The sequence below is a fragment of the Paramormyrops kingsleyae genome, chromosome 3, assembly GCF_048594095.1.
Source record: "Paramormyrops kingsleyae isolate MSU_618 chromosome 3, PKINGS_0.4, whole genome shotgun sequence".
NCBI lineage: Eukaryota > Metazoa > Chordata > Actinopteri > Osteoglossiformes > Mormyridae > Paramormyrops > Paramormyrops kingsleyae.
The window spans coordinates 17,725,086-17,734,209 of record NC_132799.1 but is presented as its reverse complement, the minus strand read 5'-3'; the positions used below and the strand labels follow the sequence as shown (position 1 = coordinate 17,734,209).

The 9,124-nt window shown below is 42.7% G+C and overlaps 1 long non-coding RNA gene across 2 annotated transcripts; it reads right to left on the bottom strand.

The window, feature by feature from the left end:
- Window positions 1-609: 609 nt before the first annotated feature.
- LOC140588193 (uncharacterized) lies at window positions 610-8,781 on the bottom strand. 2 transcript variants are annotated; one of them, XR_011989510.1, is made up of 6 exons: window positions 8,693-8,781; window positions 8,370-8,478; window positions 7,989-8,071; window positions 6,534-7,908; window positions 2,362-2,732; window positions 610-1,042 (listed from the first exon to the last, which is right to left on the bottom strand). It is a non-coding gene; the product is annotated as an uncharacterized lncRNA (long non-coding RNA). The 2 variants fall into 2 exon arrangements; XR_011989509.1 differs by lacking the exon at window positions 8,693-8,781 and having other exon boundaries at window positions 8,370-8,480.
- Between the last annotated feature and the right edge of the window lie 343 nt (window positions 8,782-9,124).

Sequence of the window (9,124 nt, the reverse complement as noted above, 5' to 3'; positions counted from 1 at the left end):
TGACCTATTCAGATAAAATGCTAGAAAAATTGTGTAGAAGGACTCAGTGGCAGTGTTTACCACTCAAACCACACATTTGCACGATGGACACAAACAGTTCTACTTTCGGAGTTGCTAAGGACCCCAAAGTGGCTTTTTTAATGGGGCACCAGGAACAACGAACCCGCCTCTGCAAGAACCCAGATACCATAGTGGTCATTCACCGCATGGTGCCACAGGATAAAGAACTGGACATTTGCCCAAAAGATGGCAGGTGTTTGTCCTTGAGGTGGCACCAAGACCTCGCCACTTAAGAGAAGCTCTGCTGTGGTTGAGTACTGTCATGCATAATGATTCCTAGCTAGCATTCATTTTTAAAAAACTACTAAACACATCTAAATTTCCATGCTGCTCTTCATCCTGAGCTTAAAAAAAGAAGAGGCATAGTCTTTCTATCCATCCATCCATCTTCCAACCAATTATCTAGTCCAGGGTCGTGGTTCTTTCAATTCATCAAGCTGGAATATCTGTCATCCCTCACAGCAGTCACAGCATATGTACATGTAATTAATGGGCAGGTAACTTTCGGCAGAAGGGACAGGAATGGAATATTCCCCATATGGTATTACAAAATGGGAGGCTTCGGGTCAAGAATGTTTAATCTGTCTTCTGTTAATTGAACATACACATGGCGTGTAGCATCCTGGGACTGTAGAAACGCTCTGTTTAGATGTCCAGTCATCCTGGTTCCCTTGTAGGCCTTTAGCAATGGCTCTGGCTCACATTAGCTTTGTTTCCCTGTAGTCGGCGTAGCGCAGGGAGACAAAAGGAAGCCCTCGTCTCGTTAGTGCCTGGCAGGTCCACCAAGCTTCTGGGTGGCTTTCCCAGCTTGCGGGTACAAGTGTCCGCCTTCCAAAACGCTCTCATCCGTGGCCGGGGGGGAAGTGGCGCGACAGAAGAGCTGGAGTCCCTCCCGCCTCCACTTTGAGCTGGGGCTGTAATGATGCGCGGTGCCTGCAGATGGGTGCAGTTTGGACGCCTCTCAGCACAGACCTGGGATTCCCTGTTTGAGTGTGATTCCAAATGTCAAAAAACACTTTTTAACTGTGAAAAAAACAGCCAACTATAATATCACATACCTGTGTTTGTGCATATGTGCAATATCCATGTTTATGCTATTGACCATTTAAATTAAAAGAATGAACCAGTAACTGCTAACCTTAGAATTGTTTACCCATAATCCTTTGGGAGGTTAAACTACATATCATTTTCATTTTTATTGTCCTCCAGCTGTTTTGCGGTTCTTGTTGTTTTTTGAACCATGCTTACTAAAGGAAGATGAAGAGATGGGGTTATTAGATTTAGCCTGGTCACAGCCTCCCATGTCAGCCAGTTAAGTGTTTGTTGTTGTTGGCAATAGCCTTTTGAAAATCAAGACTCGGCTCTTTAATTAAAACACTAAAACATTATTACAAAGGGCAGTTTTAGCAAGAGCAAATGTTCAGATATAGTGCTGTTATAGTGAAGAACCTTCAAGAAAGGTTGTTAGTGGGAGCACAAATGGTGAGTCAGGGCTTCTGGTGAGGGGGAGGCAGTGCTAAGACAGAGTCAGAGGCCACACGGGGGGAGCAGAGCCGGGTGAGAGGACAGGGGGAGGAGATGCAGTGCTGAGACAGAGTCAGAGGCCACACGGGGGGAGCAGAGCCGGGTGAGAGGACAGGGGGAGGGGATGCAGTGCTGAGACAGAGTCAGAGGCCACACGGGGGGAGCAGAGCCGGGTGAGAGGACAGGGGGAGGGGATGCAGTGCTGAGACAGAGTCAGAGGCCACACGGGGGGAGCAGAGCCGGGTGAGAGGACAGGGGGAGGGGATGCAGTGCTGAGAAGTAGCTGCAGACACTGGCCTTTTGACGGGCGAAGGACAGAAAGAGAGATTGGGAGCTCACTCAGATCTGCCGAGCACCAAAATCTCCCCCAACATGCCAAAACATCCACCCGGCTTACATTATAAGGGAGCCATAGCCGACATATTTTTCTTTTTAATTATTTACCAGATGCATTTATCTGAAGTGATGAACAATTAAGATATCAGGGTCAGCCCGTACCTGCGGTTAAAGGCCTTGCTCAAGGGCCCAATGATGAAATCCCTCTGTCAACTCTGACATTTGTACTGGTGACCTTCTGATCACAGACACAGTGTCCTTGATACACTAACATTTTGGTTGATTGTTTTCTGATTTCAATTATAGTCCTTTCTTAAATTATTGCATTTCATAGTATCTTTCTTTCCCATTTGCCTGTGCTACTGTTGCACAACCCACATTTCTGTTTACAATTAATTTATTCTTTAGTTAGAAATGATTAATACCAAGGGCACTACTTACACTGTGTCCCTCATGGGGCAACACCGACCATGACCAAGGCTTCAAAGACATGCAAGTCAATGTAAAAATAGCAAATGGCTTCATGGGTGGAGACGCTTGACGCTGTGATTGGTGGATGTTCTCCTGAGGAGCTCCTCTGCGTGCCGGATGCGGTCGGCATGAATGTGCAGTGATCTCATTCCTGCGCGACCTCGTTTCCCGAGTCTCTCAGCGCCGCTCCCTGCTGGACGCTCGAATGGCTCGCCAACGTCACGCGGTCCAGCCCCATCATGCCTTTCTCAGACACCCTTGTGACCACATGCCCGAGTTTGGCGCCGGCGAGAGGTTCGGCTCTCCTCACGTGACGTCTCGCTTTTCGTTTCCAGGAGGACCTGGGGAGAGTGACAAAAATTTTGAATGAAGAGCAATAAAGGCGCCGGTTATATGTCAGCCATGGCAGAAATCTGTCAGAGCATTTAAATGTTAATTATTCATTTTGCCTCCTTCATAAACCTTTATTGCCAGCCTTTGTGATTAATATAAAATATCTTCAGAAGAGTATCCTTTGGGAGCTGACATCGTCTAAGCTTCATAAAGAATGTAAAATAATGGCCAGACTTGTATAAAAGTCCCCAGAGGACCTGACTATTGTTCCATTTTTCACTCCTTACATCCACCAAAAATGCCATTATTGTTCCTTCAAAGGCTCTCTAGCATTCGTGGAATCATTTAAAAGCTGTTGCAATTCAATAAAGCATAATTCAAGTATCATTGGCCAATGTTCAAAATGTGCACTGCATATAATAAACAATCTCCATCAGGTTTTGTTTATTAATTTCCAGGGCTTTTCTTACAAATGGTAACTTGGCAATTCCTGATGACCTCTGTTTTGAAAGTGTTAGAGGGATAATATGGAAAATAATATGGAAAATACTGAAACCTTTTGAATATGGGAATATGTTGTAAACACAGGGTGATGATGCAAAACAGTATAGGGGCACATGACCGGACCGAGGAGGAGTAGGATTGGCTGTTATCAGTGTGACGCAAGAAGGATTACAGCTTGGTTAAACATCGTAGAAACAGTTGCATCCTATGACCCTTCTGCTTCTGCCAGTGTGTCCATCACCCTATGCCACAAGGTGTCATAATCTCAGCAGTCGTCCCCCGGATAAAATTAACCACATCGACTGAGTCACTGCTCACAAAGGGATTCTTTCTGTCCCTTTACAGCTGCCTTTTTGTCCAAAAGAATTTCAGTTCACTACCAAAGGCATACAGCATAAATATAAATGAGCAACACAGCTTAAACAACATAGATACTGGACAGAAAACAATGGTAAAAAAATGCAGAGTGATTATTGTGAGTCAGGAGGAAAAGGGCTCTGTTCCACAAATGGAAAATAACTAATGATTTCAAAATAAAGCAGGAGTATCTAAGTCTACAGGATAAGTTAAAAAATAACATTAGACTGTCCAAGAGGGATGTAGAAAGGCTAAGGAGGCTAAGGATGACATTAAAAGTTTATTCCAAGATTTTAACTCCAAAAGAACTCAAAAAGCTGAAATCACTAATTTGCAGGATAGTAAGGGCCTTATAATTGAAAAATGAAATTGATATAGTAAATGAGTTTAGTGATTATTTTACACGAGTGTTCACAGTAGAGAACATGCCACCATTTAGTACGAATACACCGTCATCTATTACCAATATATGTATAACTGAGGCTGATGTGGTACAAAGCCTAGCTAAGCTAAAAACAAATAAATCGCAGGGCCCTGATGGCATCTTACCTATAGTTTTAAGAGAGATGAGGGATATTATTAGCCAACCTTTAACTTTACTATTCCAGAAATCATTATCTTATGGTGTGGTAAATTCTGATTGGAAGCATGCTAATATAATGCCCATATTCAAAAAAGGGGATAGAAGTCATCCAGCAAACTATAGGCCAATCAGTTTAACTTGCATAACTGGAAAAGTAATGGAAGGTATAATCCAAGTGAAAATGGTAGATTACCTGGATTGAAATAACATTCTGAGGGATAGCCAACATGGATTTAGGAGAGGTAGATCCTGTTTAATAGGGGTGTAATGATATACTCAGCCCACAAGACGAGACACAATACTGAGTTCACGGGAACAAGATGAGACGATATTTTAACAATATTTTAAGGAAAACTTCAAAGAGGAAATATATTACTGTTAAGCAGCCTTTTATTTGATTAATTTGAAAGACAAAAAATGCTAAGTAATGCAGATGTGTGGTGAAGTGTGTTAAATAATCACCATCATCATATGCAGTAAAGAACAGAACAAATATCTAGCACCATAAAATTTTTCACCACAAACTCAAATGACAGGTTTCTCTCCCATTTGACTTCTCAATTGAACATAATAATAATAATTGACACTTTTATTAATCCCTGTGGGGAAATTCTTTTTACGCCTCCCTCAACTTGCTCTTTGCAGAGTAAGCTGTCTGCGAAGGGCAGCCACCTGTAGCAGCACCCAGGGAGCTGGGGGTTAAGGGCCTTGCTCAAGGACCCACAGACGTGCTGAGGCTGGGCTTGAACCGGTGACCTTGTGATTACAGGCACAAGGCTTAGCCCACTGAGCCACACGCTGCCACATAAAGTAGAATATAAATAAAACAATATAAATAACAAACATAAAACTTTTTAAAAATGTTTTCTTTACCGGTGCAGCGGATTTAAGTAAAGAGCTATGATTATTTTCCTACGATGCTTACAGATGGTTTGTGTTTTGTCTGTCACCCTTTCGCCGTTTATATTTTCCGTATGGTACCCAAAATGCTGCCACACAAAAGACTGAAAAGTATCTGGGGCACCTACTATGGTAATTTCGTCAGACATGCTTACAACAGCTGATTTGCAGCGCCTTTGCGAGACTGCTTTTCACTCCGACAACAAATCTTGTCATGTTGTGATATTATGAGATCTCCTGACACAAGATCTCGTCACAGCCCCACTGTTTAACTAATTTACTTGAGTTCTTTGAAGAAGCTACAAGAGAAATTGATCAGAAAAATGCCTACAATATGATCTACTTCGATTTCCAGAAGGCCTTTGATGTTGTCCCCCACAAACGGCTCTTGCTTAAGCTCAAAGCTGCAGGGATTTTAGGAACTATGGCAGCTTGGATTGAAAACTGGTTAAATGACAGGAAGCAGCGAGTAGTTATTAGAGGTACGATGTCACAGTGGGCCTGCGTTCATAGTGGGGTACCACAGAGTTCAATTTTAGGACCACTATTGTTCCTAATTTAGATTAATGATATTGACATACAGTAAACTGGTTAAATTTGCAGACAACACGAAGGTGGGTGGTGTAGCAGATACTGATCTAGCAGCACAGAAGCTACAATGGGATCTACTTCGATTTCCAGAAGGCCTTTGATGTTGTCCCCCACAAACGGCTCTTGCTTAAGCTCAAAGCTGCAGGGATTTTAGGAACTATGGCAGCTTGGATTGAAAACTGGTTAAATGACAGGAAGCAGCGAGTAGTTATTAGAGGTACGATGTCACAGTGGGCCTGCGTTCATAGTGGGGTACCACAGAGTTCAATTTTAGGACCACTATTGTTCCTAATTTAGATTAATGATATTGACATACAGTAAACTGGTTAAATTTGCAGACAACACGAAGGTGGGTGGTGTAGCAGATACTGATCTAGCAGCACAGAAGCTACAATGGGATCTTGATCTTAATTAGCGACTGGGCTGATACCTGGTGTCATGGATGGCACTGGAGAATCCCCATTGGCATCTCAGCCACACCCCCCCCAGGGATCCCGGTCGATAGGTCTTCCCCGAGGTTTTCACACCCTGTCGTCCAGTTTTTCTTGTTTTACCAGTTGCTCCCGTCTCGGACACTCCTCTCCCAGCTGTTCCTAGTTTTCCCCGGTTTCGGTATTCTATATCTGGCAGCTCGGTTTTCCGATCCGTGTGAGATCTTCATGGTGTGCCCACAGTTCGAGTGTTTTCTCTTGTGTCTGATTATTGGTGTTCTGACGTCTGCTACGATTCCTAGACTCCAAGTTTTTGCCTGCCCCCTTCTGTACAAACGCCGATCGCCCGACTTCTGCCTGGAGACCCGACCTTGCTCTACGCCACTGCCCTCTTCTGTACCGCCGCTGATCGCCCGACTCCTGCCTTAAATAAAGGGAAATACCTGAAGCAGATCCGCGTCACTGTCCGTCTTCTTGTCCTCACAACACCTGGCAGATGAAATTTAACATAGATAAATGTAAGGTAATCCATGTAGGGAGCAGAAATATAAAGTACAGATATTTTATGGGCTCCACTGAAATAAACGTAGCTGATTATGAGAAAGGCCTCGGTGTGTATGTTGATGCTTTCATGTCCCACTCTCACCAGTGTGGGGAAGCAATAAAAAAGGCCAATAGGATGTTGGGTTACATCTCTAGGTGTGTGGAGTTTAAGTCAAGGGAGGTGATGCTACAATTACATAATTCCTTGGTAAGACCCCACCTAGAATATTGTGTGCAGGTTTGGTCACCATACCTTAAGAAGGACATTGCTGCCTTGCAAAGGGTACAACTTGGTCTTAGAGGAATGTCTTATGAGGAGAGGTTAGCTGAGCTGAATCTGTTTAACCTCGAGCAAAGGAGACTAAGGGGTGACATGATCCAGGTATATAAGATTTTAACAGGTCTGGATGTTCAGCCAAATGGCTATTTCAATATTAGTTTAAATACTAGAACTCGTGACCATAAGTGGAAATTAGCGGGAGAACATTTTAAAATGAATTTGAGGAAGCACTTCTTCACGCAGCGTGTACTTAGAGTATGGAATAGTCTTCCTGCTAGTGTAGCGCAAGCTAAAACCCTGGGTTCCTTTAAATCAGAGGTAGATAAGATTTTAACAACTCTGAGCTATTAGTTAAGTTCTCCCTAAATGAGCTTGATGGGCCGAATGGCTTCCTCTCGTTTGTAAACTTCTTATGTTCTTCTGATTCAGCCAGCTGATCCAGTACAGTGTCATGGTGAAATCAGGTATGTGTCTGTAATATTCATCTAGCCTGGGCATCTGCATGATTATTCATGTGTATATGTATCTATTAAATATGATAAATACATTCTGTTGCTACCTTTCTCTTCATTTCTAAACATACAGTATTTAGCTGTCACTTGGGCATTCCCCTCTGCACAGAGGAGTACCAGTATTTCACTGTTTCCAGAATGTTCCAGGCTGTAATTTGGGCAGATTGGCACAGAAGCTGTTTCGGAGTGGCAGTGTACATGTCAGTTAGGCGATTTCTCCTGTCCTCTTTCTGGTGAGTGAGCCTCTGTGTGGACAGGATCTGTCTCTGTGCAGAAAGAGCCGGTGTTACATTGCCATTCACTCTCTGTTACAGTAAGCATTTGCCAACCCTTTGGTTGTGTGGACTTTTTGGAATGATTTCTCTTGCTGTGCTTTTATTGTTGTGAAACAACAATTGGACGCTTGGCATGAAGAGGTGCATTTTGGTCCAACTGGTAGCCGGTGATACAGTCATCATGACGTGATAATGTGGGAAAGGCAACCTGTAGGACGAAGAATATCAAAGAGTAAATCGTGTTTGTTCTTTTAGAAAGAATGTAACATTTTAATCAACCAAACTCACTTTTCAGGGCTTAACACTCGCTAATCTTGTGAAACTCTTCGCCTTCGATGGCCAGCCTTGGGCTCAAGTCTGATTAGAATTATCTGAGAAAAAGAACAGATTTGCCACACAAACACAAAGCCTAGCATAAAAATCCCTCTTTTTCCAAAATATTCAGATAGTTTAGTCATGTCCCTGGTGTTTTCTTTAAGATGAATGTATTTAAGGTTTTTTGAATTATTCATTCTCCTGGTTGGACTGTGACTGTTTCGTGTGTGGTAATGAAATGGAAAACCACATAGTCAAGGATTCTGCAATGCCACTAAATTCTATATGGACATCACTGGCCATTTCAGCAGTTCTGTACATTTTCATATCTTTATTTTATTAAAATACTCTTACTTGTGCCTGGCCTATTCCTGAACCCTGCGTCCTCTAGGATCTTTGATTTTGCTGCAGACGGTTCACAAGGACTTGAATGCCGATGGAGGTTCCTTTGATGCGCAAAGTACTGCAGAAGACACAACGTGGAGTTTCAAGGTTTTTAGGTTTTTTTTTTAAAACTTCATTGGGGGGTATGTGGGGGGGGGGGGGGGGGGCTTTACTTCTTTGACTTTAAGTTGAGGTCCTTTCAGAAGAAGGGATTTTATGATGTCATAATGGATGGGTTTATCAAGCAAGTCCAACACAGCAAACAAAGTTAAAAATGTTTTATATCTACATACCAAGGCTTCAGGTTCCAGAGTTAATTCCATCAGGTTCCATTTTTTCAGCAAATGGGATAAGCATTTTTGCTCACAACACAACACTTGGCAATGTTTAATTCATTTTTGATTTCTTGCTAGTTTTTTTTTATTAGTACTTGTACAACTTCAAACTGTTATTCCTGTTCATATTAATGTAAGGCTCAACTCTAATCCGCTGCCTGCACCATAGCCATACTCCGTTTGCCTTTCTCACTATTCAGAATACTAACAGCTGCAATTCATTCCTGTGGTTACCCAGTGCTATTAAACCAATCTAACCAGACTACCCAATGCAAAGAATTGAGTTATTTATGATTTCTGAGCATTCTATTATCTCTACTTTCCAAGTGCCTAATTACTTCTGTGTGCTTGCAATCCCCGATCCCCTGCCTGGTGAGTTTGTTTCCCGAC